The 22,678-nt window shown below is 43.7% G+C and overlaps 1 protein-coding gene across 1 annotated transcript in view; it reads right to left on the bottom strand.

The window, feature by feature from the left end:
• OTUD7A (OTU deubiquitinase 7A) overlaps window positions 1-22,678 on the bottom strand; it is a 392,070-nt gene that overhangs the window by 353,684 nt on the left and 15,708 nt on the right. The window contains exon 2 of the mRNA XM_032175334.2: window positions 1,244-1,349. The gene's annotated coding sequence lies outside the window, so the exon portion shown is untranslated. The remainder of the gene's footprint in view (window positions 1-1,243; window positions 1,350-22,678) is intronic.

The following is a 22,678-nucleotide window of genomic DNA, read 5'->3' as shown; positions in this document are numbered from 1 at the left end:
GCATCCTGCCTCCTCTGCTGGGGCTCTCTTGGCCAAACCTATGTCAGATGATGGGGAGCCAGAGAAAACCTACAGGGGTTCTTGGCATGGCAACCTGAAAGGGAACCTCATGTGCTCGAGAGTGTCATGTGACAGGGAGAGCACAGGCCCATCGCAACACTACACCACAATACAGAAACATTTACATGGGCACAGGAAGGAATGAGTGGTCTTTCCATCTCCAGACAGACACAAATCATTGATACTTTAAAAAAAAATAGTGGTATATTACACATAACATAAAATTTACCATCTTCAACATTTTTAAGTGTACACTTCTAAGGCATTAAGTATATTCACATTGTCATACAACCATCAACAGAACTGTTTTCATCTTACTGAAACTCTGTCCCCATTAAACAACAGCTCCATATTACCCCCTCATCCCTCGTCGCCCACAATTGTACCTTCTGTCTCTATGAATTTGACTACTCTAGGTACCTCATATAAGTGGAATCATTTAGTATCTGTTTTTTATGACTGGCTTATTTCACTTAGCATAATGCCCTTGAGGTTCATGCATGTTGTAGCATATGTCAGAATTTCCTTTCTTTCAAAGGCTGAATAATATTCCATTGTATGAATATGCCAGATTTTGCTTATCCATTCATAGATTGAAGGACACTTGGGTTGCTCCCACCTTTTTGCTACTGCTGCTATAAACATGGATGTACAGATTTCTGTCCAAGTCTTCATGTTCAATTCTTTTGGATATATACCCAGAAGCAGGACTGCTGGATCCTATGGTAATTTTATGTTTAATATTTTGGGGAACCACCATTCCTATCAACAATGAGCAAGGGCTCCAACTTCCCCAATTCCTTACCAGCACTTATTTTCTGTTTTTATTTTTGATAGTGGCCATCCTAATGGGTGTGCAGTGATGTTCCTGATTCTTTTTAAAGGAGGATACAAGCCTATGCTCCTTTCCCAGAGAAAAAATGAAGAGGCTTTTATTTCCAAGATGATTTCCCAGCAGAGGGCTGAGCTCCACAACTGAGAATTGAGGCAGAGAAGGCCCAGGGATGGCAGTGGAGGCTCTTTCTCCTCAAAATGCCCAACTCAAGTGATTTCCCTACACATTTGCCCACGAGGTTTGGCCAATACACATTTGATGCAAGCATGTGTATAATTTCTGGTTATTAGAAACTAAATAGATGTCTTTATGCTCGAATGTAGAAGGTAAGAAGCAGAGAATATTTACCAAATAAACGATTTCCATTTAGAAAAATCTGTATCCAGGCTTGAAGGCTGCAGAAAGATTCTCACAAATGGCAATAGCCTTGCAGCAAGTGGTATTTCTTTGCTTCCTATAACATCAAAATTGTAGGAAAATATCCATTATGACCACTGAAAGACCAATGCTTAGCAAATATGTATTTATGCAGTTTAACCAATAGAACATATTTGTCAACATAAAAGTGTTGTAGTTACTATTTATTGACACTCTTTTAGAACCAGACTAGATTTAAATATCTTAGAATTCCAGATATTAGCAGTTATCAAATTTCTCACTTCATCATTCTGAGTGAATAGATCATTACAAACAAGATTTTAAACTTTCTTGTAAGTGAATTTAGCTGAAAATGGTAGAAATCTGAGAATCCATCATAAACTTGGGAATACTGGACTCAGTTTTCACAGGCCATAGAGAAGATGGCCCTGGAGGCCCCTCTCTGCTTTTTGGGGGGTCCTCCCCTACTCATCTCTTTGCAGAGCCCACATTCTTCAGAGCCTTTCAAATGAAACAGGGAGGCCATGGAGGGCCTTCAGTTTAGCTGCTGTAAAGCTTCCTATGATGTTTTTTCTAACTTTACATTAAGGACATCTGTCCTGAAAAGAGTAATATTCTTTAGCTTTTGCTTTGGGCAGAGTCGTAATTTGAATGGCCTCAGGTGCCCTAAAACCAGCCAAAAGTGCAAACAAGAGTCACAGGCATTTCCTTCCTCTGGGTTGAAACAAATCAAACAGATAAAAAAATACATTCATAGCAACAAGGCTGGAGTTCACGGTGCAATTCTGCCAACTGCCTGGAACAGAACAAAGCAGAAAGGAACAGAACAGGAAGCTCCAGGGACCAGTGTTGCTGTTAAGAGAGATGGCAGGATGACCACCAACAGCTCTTTCCCCAGTCAGTCTTCCTCTTGCTGGTATATGGTTGTTTTTGTTTTTGTTTTTTTAATTGATCAATCATGTTTATTTAAAGTTTTCTTAACATTAGACATTTTTAATGGGAGTAAAAATATTAGTAAACATTTTATTTCTTCTCTCCTCCTATTCTAGCCACATAAGCCAGTTTAATGGATGGTACAGATTTCAGATGTAATTTGTAAAATATTCCAGGAACTGTCTCTTGCTGGATCTGGTGTCGCAAGGTGTTGACAGAGAAGTTCTATTATGTATGTATTCTTTAGGCCAATCGTCGAATCCAAGCACTACACATGACTCAAGACAATGCTTATGATGGTTGACAACTTAAGTGAAGCACGCAATAGATAAACGCTGTGTCTGCTTCTATATCTGACCCAGGAAGTATGTAAAAGTGGTTATCTGCAGTGTATGAACACTAATTCAGGCAGCATCCTAAAAGGGTAATTGCAAATAGAACTGAGGTGCAGATGTGTGGATGAGTAAGAATCTTTCTGAATAATTAGATGCTGGCAAGACAAATGAAGTGAGATCACTGTGAAGAGTAAGTGTGAGTGAGCAACATGGTGCAGGACACAAACTATTTTGGGGAGGGGTGTAACACCCCATCCCCTAGCCCAGGGCTAAATATCTTGCCACAAGCACCAGTGGAAAAAATTAAATACATATTACACAAGGTCTGCCAAGCCTGCTCATCTGCCAGGAAAAGATGACTGTCTCAGTCTATTGCTACAGATTTTGACGCTCTCCCTTTAACTTATTTTGCTTTTACCTTGGATGAAAGTGAACAAGGTTCAAACGCAGAAAAAACATGGAGAAAAGCTAGGTTTACCAGATAAAACAGGATGTCCAATTCATCTTGAACTTCAGATGAACAACGAATATTTTAGTATAAACACGTCCCATGTAATATTTGAGACAAGCATATGTTAAACCATTATTCATTATTCATCTGAAATTCAAATTTAACTAGGCATCCCGTATTATTATCACCTTACAGCTGGCAACTAAAAGGAGCACAAACTTGTTTGACCTTCCAAAAACCATCTTTCAGCTGAGCACCACAGAGAATGGTGAGGCCATGTGCAGCAAATCTCCGTGATTTTTCACCACAAATAATAAGTACAAGGCAGACAGGGTTGGTCTTCACTGACAAGAAATGCAAGTATGCTGTTTTATTCCCTTTTAAAATTATATATTCCCCTTTGTTCTCCAAACTGCCCTATTTTTTGGACCTAAATATAGATATTTCATGTATGCACACACACATATACACACATACACATACATACAAACACACATACACATACTACCCACATACAAATAGATACCTATACACATGTACACACATATGTATACATACACACATACATATATCTGTATACACATACACATGCATGCATACACACATACACATATGTAAACATACACACACAGACACACACACGGGTTGAGTATCCCTTATCCAAAATGACAAAATGCTTGGGACAAGAGGTGTCTGGGATTTGGGAATATTTGCAGTATACTTACTAGATGAGGATCCCTAATCTGAAAATCTGAAATCCAAAATACCCCAATGAGCATTTCCTTTGAGCACCATGTCAGCACTCAAAAAGTTTTGGATTTTGGAACATTTCAGATTTCAGATCTTTGGATTAGGGGTGCTCAACCTGTATATACACAAGTTGAGGAGACTAACAATATTTAAAGCATATACCCTGTGATAACACCACTGAGAAACCAAAACCTTTTTTCTGAAACACAGCACTGTTTTATAATTCGCCTCTGATTCAAGGCACATTTTCAAGCAAACTCCAAAAGTGATGTTTGGTGGTAACATTTTAAAATGCTCTCTCTAATGCAGAATTGTGGTGCAGAAGTAGTCTTTCACAATTATCCCCAGGGCAGGCCATTTTAGAATCTAAAAAAAGGGTACTTGTATAACTTAATCACTTTTCAGTTCTTCTGAAGTACTCTCCTTTTTTACTCTCTTTGCACTTTTCATGAACTTATATCATTTTTGATTCAGAAGATCTAAACAAAATTTACAGTATGGAATTTAACTCAAAATTCCTTTCTCAGAAATCCTTGCTAAGGATAATATTTTCCCAACTAACTTTATGAGGCTCATTTTACCATGCCAAAGAGAGTACAGAAAGAGTACCAAGATGCCTCATGAAGACAGACACAACAAACCTCCACAAAATATTAGCCACTAGAATCTAGCAATATGTAAAAAGAATTATGTACCATGACCAAGTAGGCTTGATTCCAGGGATGCAAGGCTAGTTTGATATTTTTAAAAATCAAGCCATATAATCCACAATATTAACAGGCTAAATCTAAAAACCACCAGATCATATCAAATGTCTCAGAAAAAGCATTTGACAAGATCCAACATATGTGCATGATATAAAAACACTCAGCAAACTAGAAAAGAACTTTCTCAAACTGATCAAGGCCATCTATAAAACACAGATAGCTATATCATAATGAATGCACAAAGACTGGATGCTTTTTCCTTAAGATCAGAAACCAGAAAAGAATGTCCATTCTCACCATTGCTATTCCACATAGTACTAGAAGCTCTAGCCCATGCAAAAAGGCCTGAGGAGGAAATAAAACACATAATGATTCATAAAGAAGAAATAAAGCTATCACGATTTACAGATAACAGAGAAAATCATAAGGAATCTACAGAAAATCTGCTAGTACTAAACAAATTCAGCAAGGTCACAAGATACAACATAAACAGACAAAATAAATTGTGTTTCTATATACTAGCAATGCACATATGAAACAAATTAAAACAATATGATTCATGATCATTCAAAACAAAATGCTGGGCCGGGTGCAGTGGCTCACACCTGTAATCTCAGCACTTTGGGAGGCTGAGGTGGGCGGATCATGAGGTCAGGAGTTCGAGACCAGCTTGGCCAACATGGTGAAACCCCATCTCTACCAAAAATACAAAAAAAAAAAAAAAAAATTAGCCAGGCGTAGTGGTGTGCGCCTGTAATCCCAGCTACTCAGGAGGCTGAGGCAGGAGAATCGCCTGAACCCAGAAGGCAGAGGTTGCAGTGGGGCAAGATTGTGCCACTGCACTCCAGCCTGGGTGACAGAGCAAGACTCCGTCTAAAAAAATAAAATAAAATAAAATAAAATACAATGTTTAGGTATAAACGGAACAAAACATGTATTGGACTTGTATATTGAAAATCACAAAGCAATGATGAAAGATATAGAAGCATAAATGAATGGAGAAACGTACCATATTCATAGATTAGATGACTCAACATAATAAAGATGTCAATTATTTCCAAAATCTTATCAAAATCCCAGCAAGGTGTTTTTGTAAATATGGACAAGAGTAATCTAAAATATTTCTGGAAAGGCAAAGAAGCTGGAATAGCTAAAACAACTTTGAAAAAGAGGAATTAAATGAGACAAATCATTATACCTGATTTTAAGGCTTATTAAGTAACTATAGTAATCAAGACAGTGTGGTATTGGTGGAGGAACAGACACATAGATCAATGGAACAGAATTAAACAACAGAAATAGATCCATACAAGTACAGCCAACTGATACTTGACAAAGTAGAAGAAGTAATTCAATGGAAGAATCACCTTTTCAAAAATAGTGCTGGAGCAATTGGACATCCATATGCAAAAAAGTGAACTTTGACCTAAATATCATGTCTTATAAAAAATAATCAAAAATGGATCACAGCTTTACATAAAACGCAAAACTACAAAAGTTTAGAAGAAACTGTAGGAGAATACCTTTTGTACCTAGCAGTACACAAAAAGGTCTTAGATGTGACGCTAGTCACTTTTTTTAAAAGTATGTTAAAAGTAATAAATTGGACTTCAGCAACATTTAAAAACAAACAATAACAACTTTTGGTCTGCAAAAATTTATTTAGCAGAGGCTAAAGGTTAGTCATCTCTACCTCAACCACCAGCACTGCCATCCCCCAGGGACCAAGCCAGAGACCATGGCCCCATCCTCCACATCACCCTCTACCTCTCCACATTCAATCCACCCAAACCCACAAAGACCAGGTCTCCAAGCCAGGCCTCTCGTCCCATCTGCACCCACTGGTCTAAGCTGCCACATCTCTCTCCAGGAAGCCCGCAGAACCACCACTCCCAACTAATCTCAGGCTACCCCCTACTAATAATCTTAAGGACACCCACCACTGCTCACTGATTTTGAGGATGCTACACTATTCCTAACTGATCTCAAGGACCCCCCACTACTCCTAAGTGATCTTGAGGGACCCCCATTATTCCTAAGTGATCTTGAGGGACCCCCATTACTCCTAAGTGATCTTGAGGGGCCCCCACTACTCCTAACTCATTTTGAGGGCCCCCTACTACTCCTAACTCATTTTGAGGGCCTGCACTACTCCTAACTGATCTTGAACCCCACCTCCCTTATAATCCACTCAACAGTCAGAGAGATCTTTGCCAAATGCATGTTGGGTCATGACTGAGCCCTTTTCTTTTGAGATCCACAAATATCATAACAGATCTGATGGACTGGAGGACCCAGACAGATAGCTGGGTGGGGGTGGGGAGTTCATGACACCGGTGTGCTGCTCTCCCAGCCCCTGCTCCATGGCACTCCATGGGGACAGCTGGTGGGAGAACCAGCAGAGTGGCTGGCAAGGAGAGCCCTGGCCTCAGGGCCAGGTTCCTCTGGCTTGGAGCACCGTTTGAAACACCACGCTGGGGAAAGGGGCACCCTTGTCCTGGCCAGCAGTGGCCCCAGGCTCCAGCGACTGGATTGCTTCCTACAGTGGGCAGGCGCTGGTCTCAATACTGGATGTCACCACTATGCAGTGACAAACCCACAAGGCAGTGACTACTTTGGGGAACAGGACACATGTTCACATTCCCATTTCTTCTTCTGTTTGCTCGTCAGCAGGATGGTATCCATGGGGCCAGGTAAGCACCTTGAGGGCCCTTGGACCAAATAAAAGAGTGGACTGGCTGTGACCAACAGGATGAGGGCTCACAACAATCTTATTTTAAACTCTAAAGGAAATGTAACCTAATTTGAGGCGGTAAAACAGTAGAGCCAGGCATATCCTGCCAAAGACACACCCCTTGCTGCAGCCTGTCCTGGTGTCCACTCAGTACCTACACAGAAGCACGTGTGAGAGCCCTGCTCTCCTCTTCTATAAACTTCTATGGCTCCATATTCCAGGGACATCCCGGCTCCATTGAACCAAAAAGTGGGTTGAGAAACTAACTTGTGTGTGTGTGAGGGGATTCGGACAAGCTCTAAGGAGGGTGTCACTGCACCATGGTCAGGTATAAATAACAGCATTGGTCACCATGTGTAAAGCCTCTTGGGACTAAGTTGGGGTATAAACTCTTACATCGAGGCTGGGATTCTTAAAACAACATTAAACATCTTGTGATAACTTCCCTGGGAGATACTGTGGGTACTCACTTACATAGATAAAAATATAAATGATATTTTGGAAGTTGTATTATTTACTTAAAAAAAAACTTTTTTTTTGTTTATGTTATTTTGTCTTGCTAGCTCTTTAACTTCACCAGACTCTAACTACACAAAATAAAATCTCTTTTTAAAATAAAAATGACCTATAGTGACTGGTAATCCCCATTAAAATTTCAAGACACAGGCAACAGTTTCTGAAATAATTGTATAGACTATTATAAAATTGAAGCTTAAGCCAGGCATGGTGGCTCACACCTGTAATCCCAGCACCTTGGGAGGCCAAGGTGGGTGGATCACCTGAGGTCAGGAGTTCAAGACCAGCCTGGGCAACATGGTGAAACCCCATCCCTACTAAAAATACAAAAAAAAAAAAAAAAATTAGCTGGGTATGGTGGCACGCGCCTGTGATCTCAGCTACTCAGGAGGCTGAGGCATGAGAATCATTTGAACCCGGGAGGTGGAGGTTGCATTGAGCCAAGATCGCACCATTACACTCCAGCCTGGGCAACAGAGCAAGACTCTGTCTCAAAAATAAAAAAATAATAATAAAAATTAAAAATAAAATTGAAGCTTAAAGCTCACTCTCTAAATGATAGTAGTCTATTCTATTAGAATGATGAAAGGTAACATTACACTCTAGAGGTTATCAAGCGTCCTTTAATGTTACATATAGCATGAAGTTAACTGGACTGTTTTTCGGTCATTTTTTTCCCCCTTTAATAGACATTGGTAGTTGTGGAAAATATGCTTTTAAGGTAAATGCTCAGGTTTCAGAAAATACCACACACAAACAGGAAATATTAAAATGGACAATAATGCCCAAATATTTCTCTTGAGGATTTAGATTTCACATTACTCGATCTAGTACATCCCATTATGAGAGTTTCCTAAAATAACTTTATAGAATTTGTTATCTACCACGGAAAAGAAATAGAATCTACTATCTACCACTATCCATCTACTACTGAGGATACAATCTACTATCTGCCACGGCAAAGGAATAACCAAAGTCACAGGCTTGTCACAGTACCACGCTGGGAGGGCTTCTGACAGACCACGACACCCTGCTGCTGAGGAATGCCGTCACCTGTGCAATATGGAGAACAGAAAGTTGAATCTCCGCCAAGCAACAGAAAAGCCTGTGGTCTAGGTGGACCTATTAATCATCACTACAAAATAAAGCACCACCTCCAATATATCTGCTTGGTACAGAGAGGAGGGGGCTGTGGTGTGGCAGAATTGCCTGGGGTGTGTGGTCAGAAGACTCAGGCTAAGCTCCAGCCCCTTTTTCTTCGTCACAGAGTCCCTTGGCAAGGCACTCAACTTGGACTTCAACCCAGGACCAGAAGATACTGTTGGCCTCAGAGAGAGTGAGGGGTGATTCTGACAGAAGACAGAGCCTGGGTCAAACCATGAACTGCCTCAGAAATGAGGCTGCTGAATGGTGGATGTCCTCAGCGTCCAAGGCACGCTCTGAAACACAGCCTTGAGGATGCAGGACACAAGGAAGCCTCGAGAACACATGCAACAGGTGGAAAGTGACAATGTGGCGGCTCTACTCTGCCTCTGCCCCTCTACATAGTCACTTCCCTTACTACCCACCGAGTCAGTGTATCAGGGACAGGATGTGCTCCGTTGGTGGATGACACTGGCTGAGCATAGCAAGAAAAAGTTAACAAACACTGAACTAAAATGTCTTCATTTAAATACAGAATCTGCCTCTGTCATGACCAGTACTCCTCTCTCAGATTTCTAAGAATAATTGCTTACTAAAATGCCACTGTATTCCTGCTTGACCCAAAATTAATCCAAAATATACTCCAGGGCCATCAGAAAACATGTACTCCACCTGGAAACCTTATTCTGGCTTCTACCTGCTGGAAAGAGTGTATCTTTGGAGAGATGGAATATGTCCTATGCTGAAGACCTGCATACCTGCCACCCAGCAATTCTACTCCTAGGTCCACCCAACAGAAATGCATCCAGATGTTTGGCAAAACATGCTTTAGAATGTCTCTCTTCCCATCTCCACCCATGTTCTAGAATGTAAGCCATACTGTTCATAATAGCCCAAACTGGCAACCACCTGCATGCCCATCAACAGTAAATGCTGTATATTTGCACTGCACTGAGAATTAATGAGCTACGACTACACACAAGGCCCTACATGAATCTCACACACATAATATTGAGTGACAGGAGCAAAATGGAAAACATGCATCCTGCATGGTCCCACATACATAAAGCACAACACAGGCAAATGTATGCTGTTAGAAGTGAGGGCAGTGGTGACCCCAGGGGGATATGAGGGGCTCCTGCAGTGTGGGTGTGTTCTGTGTCCTGATCTAGGTGTGGATTATGAGGTGAGTTCAGTTATTTGGCTGCATTTATTAAGCTGCAAACTTCTGACGTGCCCTTTGCGCATGAGATTCTATTGCCATAAAAAGTGGTGCAGCCAAGGACTAAGGGAAAGAGAGGCTAGCAAGAGGGGGTGACTCTCATGCCCTGCTCCCAGGACTTGTTTTTTCCCATCAGTTAAGCCAGCAAGAGATCAGATTTTCACAGCCGGGAGTCAGGTTGAATCCCTCTGATGTCTGGTTTCAATGGAGACTTTATCTACTCCGGGGAATGGGGGCTGGGGGGGACAGAGAGGACACTGCACAGGCCAGTAATTAAGGTATGTTATTTAACGATATCACAAACGCACTCTGAATTCTGACAAGATTCGTGACTCCAAATTTACTGTGACTCACCTGTGATCTCCTCAAAACTGTGACAAAACCCTGACCTACTTAGGGCTGGGAAAGAGCCTGTAGATGACATCGCTGCCTCCCTATTTAAAGCATGTCTCTCATGACATAAGCCATAGTAGAACAGAAGAAAATCCCAAATCCACTGCTGGGCCTAGCATTCCAAAAGATGGGCTTACATTTGCTACCTGCTCCAAAAACCCCAAATGCCAGTGCAACATGCATCCTAATTAATGCTCTCGGTTCCAGGAAGCCAAGGGCTGAGGGAATGGATGAGAAACTGCTGTGCACAAGCCTCCCATAAGCACTGCTCCCTTCCTGCACACACGCAGGCTCTCACCACTGCTATGCAGACCCTAGTCCCCATCCCACAGTGGAAATGAGAAGGAGGAGAGCCAGGCCTGGCTGCCCTTGTGCTCTGTCCTCACAGCGTATGTGAGGAGTTGGGAAGTCTATCCCACTGGATTGCTTTCCTGAGGTCCAAGGGGCAAAATTCCCTAGGAAGGTGGCCTAGACGCTGGGAACAGTTACCTCCCCAACTTCTGGGGGAATTTCCCTTAGAAGGTTTAGTCTTCCCAGTGACAAGACTTTTTTTTTTTTTTCTGATCATAGCATTATAACCCAAGACAATTTTTAAAATTTTTTTTTAAAAAAAAAAAAAAAAAAAAAAAACCCAAAACCCAACCATCAAGCCTTAATACAGTCAGCCTATTGAAAGCATATTCTGGCAGTGATCCTTATTTCTTTTGACAGTGATTTTTCCACACCTATGCTATTTTTCCAGCTCTTCCTTTAAAAATGTACCATTTTGAAATGACAATCTGTACAATTTCCATTTAACACAATTACAGCTGCCTTCTAGGCCCTGGCACAGAAGCAAGGCAATGTCCACAGCTTCTGCAAACATCTGTAACAACATCACAGATGAGCCCTTGCTTGGCAGAACCCCTGCTAAGCTGGGTGACAATAAACAAACTCTGGCTGTGTCACAGTCATTGTTTTTGGCCTGTTTTGTTTTTTGTTTCATTTTTTCTGCTACGCCCAACTCACACTTAACAGGTTAAGGACTAGCAGGGCCACCTGCATCACATAATGATGTGAAGTCCAGGAGCACATGTCTGTTCCCTATGGGCAGGTTCCAAGCTCTGCACCAAAGCACTCTTTGATGGTCCCCGATACACTGGAGTCACGTTTACTCCCTGCTAAACCACACGGTTTACATTGTGAGGTTCACGGTTTACACGGTTCGCACTGTGAGGACCACCCAGCCAGGCAGGAGGGCCATGACCTCAGGGGAGCAGGGCCATGCCTTCAAGTTTTCCAATCAATCAGACCCCATTAATTCTCTCTGCAAAGCCCATCCAAAGTTCTAAGGACATATTCACTTCGACGGAAAATTTGAAAATCAGGGAGAAAGTGGGAACTTTAATCATCTTATCATTTAAAGACACTTTCCACCTTTGCTCTGTGCCTTTTGACCTCTAGCATCCCAGGCACCCACACTGAGGCAGCACAGGATATGACAGAGAGAATCAAGAATTGCACACTGCGCTGGGTGCGGTGGCTCATGCCTGTAATCCCAGCACTTTGGCAGGCTGAGGCGGGTGGATCATGAGGTCAGGGGTTCGAGACCAGCCTGACCAGCATGGGGAAACCCCGTTTCTACTAAAAATACAAAAATTAGCCAGGCACACACCTGTAATCCCAGCTACTCAGGAGACTGAGGCAGGAGAATCACTTGAACCCAGGAGGCGGAGGTAAGCCGAGATCGCACCACTGCACTCCAGCCTGGGTGACAGAGTGAGACTCCGCCTCATAAAATAAAATAAAATAAAATAAAATAAAATAAAATAAAATAAGAATTGTACACTGGTTCCATGAGACCCCTTCCTGATGACACTGGAGATGCCTTCTTGTCCCTGGCCTCCTAACAGCCTGCCGTGAAGGTACCTGCCTGTGTCTCCTGGTTCCTCATATACAACTCCCAGAACTCCTGATTCCATAGCCAGTAACATGTCCCTCAAAAGGTGGAGGTTCCTATACACAGTTTACCTTACTAAGCAGAAAACATCAATTACAAAAGCAAAGCCAACAGTCCCAACCTTCCATAATGGAAAAGACCTGATGCCACACAGGTGGATGGGTCCCACAGGAGGCCAGGAGAGGCAATGCCCTGCCAGGAACAGTGCAAATCCTTTCTTCCTGTCACTCAGGGCCCTGCTCACTGACTCGGGGACCATTCCGAGGACTTGGTGTCCCCATCTGTGATCTGGAGACATGGCTACCACTGGCAGAGCTCCCATAAGAATTCATGTGGGACACAAGGAAGATCCTGCTACCCCCAGCAAACAGAAAGCCTCCTGTATGAGCTCTTCTCTCCTTCACAGTCCTATGGGAGGCACCCTCCATGGTGGGCTCCTGAGAGAGCCCCAAAATAGGCTGCCTTCTTGCCATTCAAACCCCTTCTGGTTCCCATGTTACAGCTGGTTTAAAATAATAATTAAAAAGCAGGATTCTTCAGCATGCCAGCCATCCCTCCTCCCCAGGCACTGGGCATCCTCTCACCTGCACTAGGCGACATAAACCTGTTTCCCTGATGGCTCTGAACACACCTTGTTCCATGTCCTGTACCTCTCCATCTCAAGGGGAGGAGAACTGAAAAGGCTGCGGAGCCACACTCAGTGAAGATTCTGGCCCCTACTCCTGTCCTGATTCTGCGTCACGTTTCAGGTAGATGGGGCGCACACTCACGCACATCAGAAACCACGCGGGTAAGCCACAGGAGTAGCCAATATTTACATGTACCCACCATCTCTCTCATCCTCTGTGAAGCTGGCCTCATGCCGGCTCCAACCACACGATGCACCCAGGGCCACAGAGGATCCGGCTCTGGGCAGGGGAATCATGCTCAGCACTTGGCCATGTTTTACAGATCCCCAGCCCCCAACCAGCATGTTGAGGCCCCCTCAGGAAGGGCTGGCCTGGGGACTCTGCGACCTCCCAGTGCTCTTCGTACTAGGCCCCTCCTAGTACCTCTGCAATGCCACCTTCCGCCCTGCACCCTCTACCCACTCTGGCAGACGTGCCAGGACCCAGTGGTATTCTAACCTGGCCTAAGCACCTGCCAGGGAGGGCCTGAGTAAGCATGGAGCACAAAGCGCTTGGAGTGCAACCACAGATAATCCACAGACCCATTGGGGGTTGGTGGCTCCCCCATGCAGGAGGAGGTCTGGGGACTCTACGGGATGCCATGCACAAGAGATCCCACAGGCCTGGGGTCTGATAGGAGGCAGCTCTAAGGATGGCGGCCTTAGAGTGTGGGATGCCAGGGACTCAGCTGTTCCAGGGGCTGCTTCCACCTACTCCTTGCCCGCCCTTGGCTGGCTCTGCCCCTCTGCTGGAGAGGCTCTCGGGCCTCAAGCCCCTGCAACTCCACAGCCCTGCTCTGCTCACCTTTGTCCTTCAGACTCTCTCTACCTCCTGTCTTCTGAGACTCTGCTCTTATTTCCAGTTATCTGATTTCTCCCATATTTCCCAATTCAGATCCCCAAGGAATCCCACTTTCAGATATGATCAACATGACTCTTTCCTGGTGGGCTGAGCACTTTCCACCAGATGGGTAAGTTGGCCCACTGGCCAGTCTAGAGCCTGTGGCCCAAACTGTCTTTTTCTTTTTTGGGTAGAGGTTTGTGGAGGAAGGGTATGGGATTACATATAAACTCTTTGGGTATGTTGCCAAGGACTAAGTTAAGAAAGCTGGAAGGAGCACATATTGCAAAGATCAGAGTAAAATTGTGAAGGGAGCCCACTGAGAACCCTAAAGAACAGGAAAAAGGGGAGAACTCTGACAATGGAATAAGAGTGGGCAGGAACTGGTATGGCTCACTCGTCTCCAATGACCTGCCAGGCTGCACTGGCAAGATTCATCTACTCAATCTGGAGCACCTCCGCAGCAAAGCCATGGCGCCCAGCCCCCGGTGAGCCCCCATCAATATCCAGTTCAACAACCACCGCACACTCAACACAGTGTCACATGGCCACTGAAACCTCGGTTTAAGAAGAATATTTATAACACGGAAAAGGCTCAAGAAATGATGTCCGTGACAAGAAAAACCAAACTAGATAAAACATTTTTTTGCATATATGATTATTTACTTTTTTTGCATATATGATTATTTACGTCTTCTCCAACGAGTAGGTATTTTTCTAAAGAGTACTTGCTACTTTCACGAGTTTAGACAAAAAGTCTGTTGAAAGAATGAGCAGATGACACAATGCCAAGGGCAGCAAGATTTAGGATAGACTAAATTTAGAGATAGAGACAATGAAAAGCCAAGGGTCGCCTTGTTGTTCCCTACTAGGCAGGGCAGGGAAGGACTGTCCTCCTCCTCTCCCAGGCTATGCCAAGAGGGCAGGGCACCCTGCAGGCCTGGTGTAGCCTGGGCATCCTTGTGAGTGAATGGGCCTGCAAGGGGTTAGCACAGTATGTCAGGGCACACAGAGGGTGTGATGGGGCTGCAGAGGACCCTTTCCATAAACATGTGTCCCAGGTGTAAATACAGTTCATACATGCTGCACGCTCCTGAAACAATTCCACCCATTCCCAACATGCAGGAGAACAGTGCCTAGGGCCAGGCCATTGTGCACACATGCCTGATGCTGAGTTGGTGCCAAGTACACGATAGAAATGAAAAAAGGGTGTGATCGTGGTCAAAGAACAAGACAGGCGCTCTCTTCCACTAAGGACTAGTGATGTTCCTTCCCTTTACTACTATGAGAAGGAGGCTATTTGTAAAGATCCCAGGTCACAGGGACTTGGTAATACATACCTTACTCCAGGGAAGCAGTAAAATGAACTCTTGACTCCCACATCTACTGGGGTTGGTTACTGCAGGGCTCTGTGGGGGCACTGAAGGCATAAGGGCTTGCAACACAGGGAAGACCTTGCTTTGGAGATCTGAAGAGCTCTGATAATGTTGTGACCATGAAAATCACTATTACCACGGGTAAGATTCACAAAGCCATGCGGACCTGTGTCTGAGTCCATTCTCGCACTGGTATAAAGAAATACCTGAGACTGGGTAACTTATGAAGAAAAGAGGTTTAATTGACTCACAGTTCCACAGGCTTAACAGGAAGCATGGCTGAGAGGACTCAGGAAATTTACAATCATGCCGAAAGACCAAGGATAAGCAAGCACGTCTTACCACATTGAAGCAGGAGAGAAAGCGAAGGGGGAAGGAAGTGCCACACATTTTTAAATGATCAGATCTTGTGAGAACCCACTCACTAACATAAGAACAGCAAGAGAGAAGTCTGCCCCCATGATCCAATCACCTCCCAGCAGCCCACACCTTCAACATGTGCGGATTACAGTTCCCACATGAGATTTGGGAGGGGACACAGAGCCAAACCATATCAACCTGCAACTTGCCCTTCAGGAGTGAGGCCCCTAACTGCAGAGTCCGTTGAAGAACACACATTCAGTGAGGCAGGGTCATGGCTTACAGGAGCGGCCTCACTGCCTGCAGGTGCTGAGCAAGGGAAGGCAGGGAAAGGCTTTGGGAAGGGAAACCAAAGGTGTCACACCAGAGGCAGGGGCTAGGGTCTTGAAAAGAAGGCCCTGCTGGGCACGCAGGGAGGGGCAATAGCAAAAATGGGGGTAAGGCAGCCATGACTGCTGTGGGATTGAGATGAGGGGGACGTGAAGACCAGTCTGCCTGGGGAAGCGTCAAATCCTGAACTTTAAGTAATGGTTCCCCAATTTTAGGTAATACTCTAAAAAACTGTGCTTTTTGTTTTTAAAAAAAACCGTTTTCTCTCATTGAGCTTGCAGAATTTAAGAAATTTCAGTCAGAAGTCCACAAATAGGCTCCAGAACATCCCGGCCATCAACCTCTAAGTGGACTCTCTCCTTTCTCTGCCTTCCAGCCTTCCCAAAGCCTTTCCCTGCCTTCCCCTCGTCTGATTTAGCAGTCATCTCTTGAGATCATGTGCTCTTCCATATCCAATGCTTTGTATTTTTTAATCTCATTGATAGCAAACAAATAGACTTCTGAAAAATATGGTATGCTCAGTTGTGAAAGGCTGGTAAGTTCTTTGCCTCTGCCCAGCTGAGAGTTCCTGGAGGGGCCCACATTGCTCCAACAGTAGCTGAGCACTCAAAGTCAGAGAGCACGCACTGGGCACTCTCAGGCCTTGGCGTACAAATGTACCAGTTGCTGCCCTGTCCTTTTATGGATCCACTCCCAAGCTATTTCCAACTTCAGAGTTGGAAACAGGCCTGCAGTTGGTTGTCTGTAAAGGATTTTATTTCTCCTTCACTTATGAAGCTTAGTTTGGCTGGATATGAAATTCTGGGTTGAAAATTATTTTAAGAATGCTGAATATTGGCCCCCACTCTCTTCTGGCTTGTAGAGCTTCTGCTGAGAGATCCACTATTAGTCTGATGGGCTTCCCTTTGTGGGTAATCCGACCCTTCTCTCTGGCTGCTACCTGACTTTGAACTATACTACAAGGCTACAGTAACCAAAACAGCATGGTACTGGTACCAAAACAGAGATATAGACCAATGGAACAGAACAGAGCCCTCAGAAATAATACCAAACATCTACAACCATCTGCTCTTTGACAAACCTGACAAAAACAAGAAATAGGGAAAGGATTCTCTATTTAATAAATGGTGCTAGGAAAACTGGCTAGCCACATGTAGAAAGCTGAAACTGGACAACTTCCTTACACCTTGAACAAGAATTAATTCAAGATGGATTAAAGACTTAAATGTTAGACCTAAAACCATAAAAACCCTAGAAGAAAACCTAGGCAATACCATTCAGGACATAGGCAACTGGCAAGGACTTCATGACTAAAACACCAAAAGCAATGGCAACAAAAGCCAAAATAGACAAATGGGATCTAATTAAACTAATGAGCTTCTGCACAGCAGAAGAAACTACTATCAGAGTGAACAGGCAACCTACAGAGTGGAAGAAACTGTTTGCAATCTACCCATCTGACAAAGGGCTAATATTCAGAAGCTACAAAGAACTTAAACAAATTTACAAGAAAACAATCGACCCCATCAAAAAGTGGGCAAAGGATATTAACAGACACTTGTCAAAAGAAGACATTTATGCAGCCAACAGACATGTGAAAAAATGCTCATCATCACTGGCCATCAGAGAAATGCAAACCAAAACCACAATGAGATACCATCTCACACCAGTTAGAATGGTGATCATTAAAGTCAGGAAACAACAGGTCCTGGAGAAGATGTGGAGAAATACGAACACTTTTAAACACTTTTACACTGTTGGTGGGAGTGTAAACTAGTTCAACCATTGTGGAAGACAGTGTGGTGATTCCTCAAGGACCTAGAACTAGAAATACCATTCAACCCAGAGATCCCATTACTGCATATAAACCCAAAGGATTATAAATCATGCTACTATAAAGACACATGCACACGTATGTTTATTGCAGCACTAATCACAATAGCAAAGACTTGGAATTAACCCAAATGTCCATCAATCATAGATTGGATTAAGAAAATGTGGCACATATACATCATGGAATACTATGCAGCCATAAAAAAGGATGAGTTCTTGTCCTTTGTAGGGACAGAGATGAAGCTGGAAACCATCATTCTGAGCAAACTATTGCAAGGACAGAAAACCAAACACTGCACATTCTCACTCATAGGTGGGAACCAAACAATGAGAACACTTGGACACAGGGTGGGGAACATCACACACTGGGGCCTGCAGTGGGGTGGGGGGAGTGGGGAGGAATAGCATTAGGAGAAATATCTAATATAAACGATGAGTTAATGGGTGCAGCACACCAACATGGCACACATATACATATGTAACAAACCTGCACGTTGTGCACATGTACCCTCGAACTTAAAGTATAATAATAATAAAAAAAAAAGAAAGAAAAAGAAATAGGCCTGCAGGCTCTCTGGTTTGTGGCTGGCCCCATCCTTCTGCTCACACCCACCACATCCTTGACACATACAAAGCACTTTTACAACCTTACTGCAGGCAGGACAATGCACCAATAAAGGGCACAGCTTCAGAAGGTTCTCACCTCAGAGAGCCACTTAAGGGTCCAAAACCAACAACCCAAAGAGTTAACATGCAAAGAGGCCCATGGTACCCTTGGAGGCCTGACAGAAGCAAATACAACCTCATTGGCCAGGCAAATCCTGAAGCCAAGCCAAAAATGAGGCTGCAATCCAGTGACAAAACAAAAGCAGCAGTAATTCCCCAAGAATAAGAGCCAACAGACACAGAAACAGCAGAACCAGACAACAGCTCCCACCCACCATCACCACCACCACCAAGCTCAGGTAATAAATGATTACTTGGAGACCAAAATAATGCTTTCAAGGTTGATTCAAGCATTTTTAAACATGATTAAAACACTAAGTAAACAGTATGGCAATATTAAAAAGACCAGGGTGGTGAGAAATGAAGAGAATTTGTGTAAATGAGTACTATAATCACAAAATCAAAGACCAAGAGGCTGGTTTTTAAAGTGGATTTGACATGGATTAGGTAGAAGGTAGATTCATGAAGTGGAAGGATGCATTGAGGGAATTATCCAGAATGTACCATAGAGAGCTGGAAGAATGCATAATGTGAGAGAATGGCTAAGATATTAGAAGATGTAATGAAAAGGATCAACAAATGACTAATTGGAGATGGAAAGAAAAGAGAGAAAAGGTGGCAGGCAACCTATGAAGAGTTAGTGGCTAGTAATGTCATAGAATCAATGTCATACATGGATTCTCTACTTAGGAAAGGCCAGAGAAGCTGATGGTTCATTCTCTAATCTTCTCAAGTAACCCAAAAAGATCAAGACGGCTAATTTTCCAAGATATCACACATTCTGGTTGTACAGGTGACCCCAGGATGTAGTGTTTTCCAAACACCAGGTTTATTTTGTCTTTTCTCCACATTTGCAATAGTATCATGATGGAACTGGATGGCGTTGATCATTTGAACTAATCCTTTGGGTCCTGCTGACCTCCTGTTTACAGGGATGCTAGGGCTTGGCCCTTCTGGCTTCTCTAAAGCCACAGTTCACCAGTTACACATCCCCATGATTGACAATCCCATGTGAACTCTACAAACTTGGAGGCAGGCAGAGAAAGAAAAGCATTTAGATACTTCAGCTGATTGCTGTTTTGTTTTGTTTTGTTTTGTTTTGTTTTGTTTTGTTTTGAGACAGGGTGTCGCTCTGTCGCCCAGACTGGAATGCAGTGGCACAATCTCAGCTCATTGCAACCTCTGCCTCCTGGGTTCAAGTGATTCTCCTGCCTCAGCCTCCCTAGTAGCTGAGATTACAGGCGCGTGCCACCATGCCCAGCTAATTTTTGTATTTTTAGTAGAGACGGGGTTTCACCATGTTGGTCAGGCTGGTCTTGAACTCCTGACCTCTTGATCCGCCCTCCTTGGCCTCCCAAAGTGCTGGGATTACAGGCATGAGCCACTGCGCCCAGCCCTGATTGCCTTTTAACTCAAGGTAGACTTTTTGCCAGCAATTGGAGACAGTAAATGTAGGTGCCCTCTCCCTTTCACACCACTTGCTGGCAGGAGCCCCAGGGGCAACAGACTGAAGGAGGTGCCCACAGGACATTCTACAGTAGGCCAGGCTGAGGGGAAATCATCAACTCTTGTTCCTTGGAATTTAGGATTTCTCACTTTTAAGTCACCATGGCCTTTGAAACTAAGTTTTGCAGATGGAGAAACTCTAAAAAAATAAGGGTTGTTAACATATAACTATTTTAAACTGAGAATTTAAAACAAACAAATCTCAAATTATTGCAATAAACTATTCCAAAATACAGTTTGGGTCCACAGATTTGTAGCTACAAATAGCTTATAAGAGAATACACAAAGTTCATAACCTTCAACTCGATCTGATAAAGTACCTACATGCCTCCTCCATACAAAGGACCAAGTCAGATGTTTACAAAGACAGCTTGTGCCATGTGAGTGGCCAACTGGCCAATTCTGTGCTCCTCAATGGGCTCATCTGTGAAGTGGGCTTGAACACTGATACCTGCCTGGCAGGGCAGCTGTGAAATCTAAACCAGATAATATAGGCAAAGCACTTGGCAATCAATGATTGCTACTCTTATCACTTAGAAATTACAGCGCTAATTTAATATTCATTACATCAATGATTTAAATTACTAAAGCAGTAAGAATTCATTCAAGGTTATACTAATGAATACCCAAAAGGTCACAGACTTCCAAGAGACAGGTGGTCACTCCAAGGCCACCAGGACCAGGCAGTATACAGGGACAGGCTGAAGAGGTGGGGAAGAGTGGGGACAGACGTCCAGGGTGGTACCTGACACCTCCCTTCCCCCCAGGCTGCTCTGCAAGGAAGGGCCTGGGTGGCCCTCGCTGGGATGCCAAATCTCTAATACAATAGCTTGTCTAATCTAACAAAAGAGCCTTTGTGAAGAATTGTTCCGGAGTCAAACAAAAACTCTTCTTGGAAAAGGAGCCCCAAAGTTACTACACAATGCTCAGCATCCGTGCAAAACAGTGACCTATTTCTCAAAGCACAAGAAGTCCCCAAAGATTACAAGCAAAACCCCTCAGCATCCACACAATCATTCAGCAGACAGCAGCTTCTCAGCTTCCAGCAAACAATCTACTCCTCCACACTTTCTTTGAAAGCCCCAGAAACAATGAAAAAGGAAAGGGAGAGAGAAAACTAGAAAGAGAAATATATTCCACCCCCAACAAATCAAGGAGACAGACACAACCACAAACCACAAACCACTGAGTGTACCAGAATCAATGCAATCAGGAACGGACACAGAGAGCCAGCATCCACCTCCTGAACCTGGGGAGGCACATGGGCGCCGCCAGGAGAAATGGCCTAGCCCCGATGTGGTTGGTCATGAAAGGGCTGTGTGGACACAGAAGCATGGCCGCTGAGCGGGCCTCAGCTTGTGGACTCAGCCTTGTACAGAGAGAAAGGCAGCAAATGTAGGACAGAAACACGAGAGGTCTGCTATGAACAACACCCAACTTAAACCCTGAAATCTAGGGAACATAGCCTGCTTTAGACAAAGGGAATTCATGTGGAGTAAATGTATTTCAGACCACAAACTTGAATCCAGTGTGCACCCCGCCCTAGCTTCACCCTCATCCTCATTCTTCAACAAAGACCTGACCCCATTCAAAAGTGACTAAAATCACAAAGCAACCAGCATGGGAATCAGGCACAGAAGAGAGGGTAGGGAAGGAGAAGAGCAAATGCAGATGCCTGAGAAAATACCCATAAAGACACAGATAAAGTGACTTTATAAAAATATTTTCCATTTTTTCTGTTAGTTTTTTATTACTACTGTAACAAATTACCACAAACTGAGTTGCTTCAAGCAATATAAATTTATTTTCTTATAGTTTTGAAAGTCAGAAATCTAAAATCGGGTTAAAATCTAGGTGTTGGCAGGGCTGCGTTCCTTCTGGATGCTCCAGGGAGGATCTGCTCCTTGTCTTTTATGCTTTTTAGAGGCTGCCCTCATTCTTTGGCTTGTGGACCCCTTCCAGGAAACACATCACTCTGACCTCTGCTCTCACTGCCACAATCCTATGCCTCCCTGTGATGACCTGGGGCCCACCTGGGGCCCACCTGGGTTGTCCAGGATCATCTCCGTGTCTCAAAGACCTTCACTTAATCACACCTGAAAACTCCCTCTTGCCACATAAGGTGACATATGCAGACGTTCTGAGAATTAGGACAGGAACACCTCTGGGGGTCATTATTCTGCCCACCATAAAGAGAAACGTTTCACTCTTCTTTTCCAGCTTCTGAAGACTCCCATATGCTTCAGCTCTTGGTCCCCCACCTCAAATGATGTCAGGCAAAGTCCTGAAGCTGCCATCACTCTGGTTCTCATCTTTCTGCCTCCCTCCTTCCATTTTTAAGAAAGACCCTACTGATTATATCATGCCTATGCAGACAATCCAGGAATTGTCTCCCTATTTTAAAGTCAGCTGACTAGCAACCTTAATTCCATGCTCTATTTCATTTTTCAGTTCTAATTTCCTGCCATGCATGGTAACATATTCACAGGTTTTGGGGATTAGGATACTGACATCTTTGAGGGGTTGTCTTCCTGCCTACCACACTCTCCTAAAAAGGAAAAAACAACAACAACAACAACAACAAAGAAGAGATCATAAACCAACAGAAAGAGAATCAGAGCATGGAAAAGAAATGAAGAAATA

Source organism: Hylobates moloch, unplaced genomic scaffold (genome assembly GCF_009828535.3).
Source record: "Hylobates moloch isolate HMO894 unplaced genomic scaffold, HMol_V3 SCAFFOLD_14, whole genome shotgun sequence".
Classification (NCBI taxonomy): Eukaryota; Metazoa; Chordata; class Mammalia; order Primates; family Hylobatidae; genus Hylobates; species Hylobates moloch.
The sequence above is the reverse complement of the archived record's forward strand: the minus strand, read 5'-3'. Positions and strand labels throughout refer to the sequence as shown.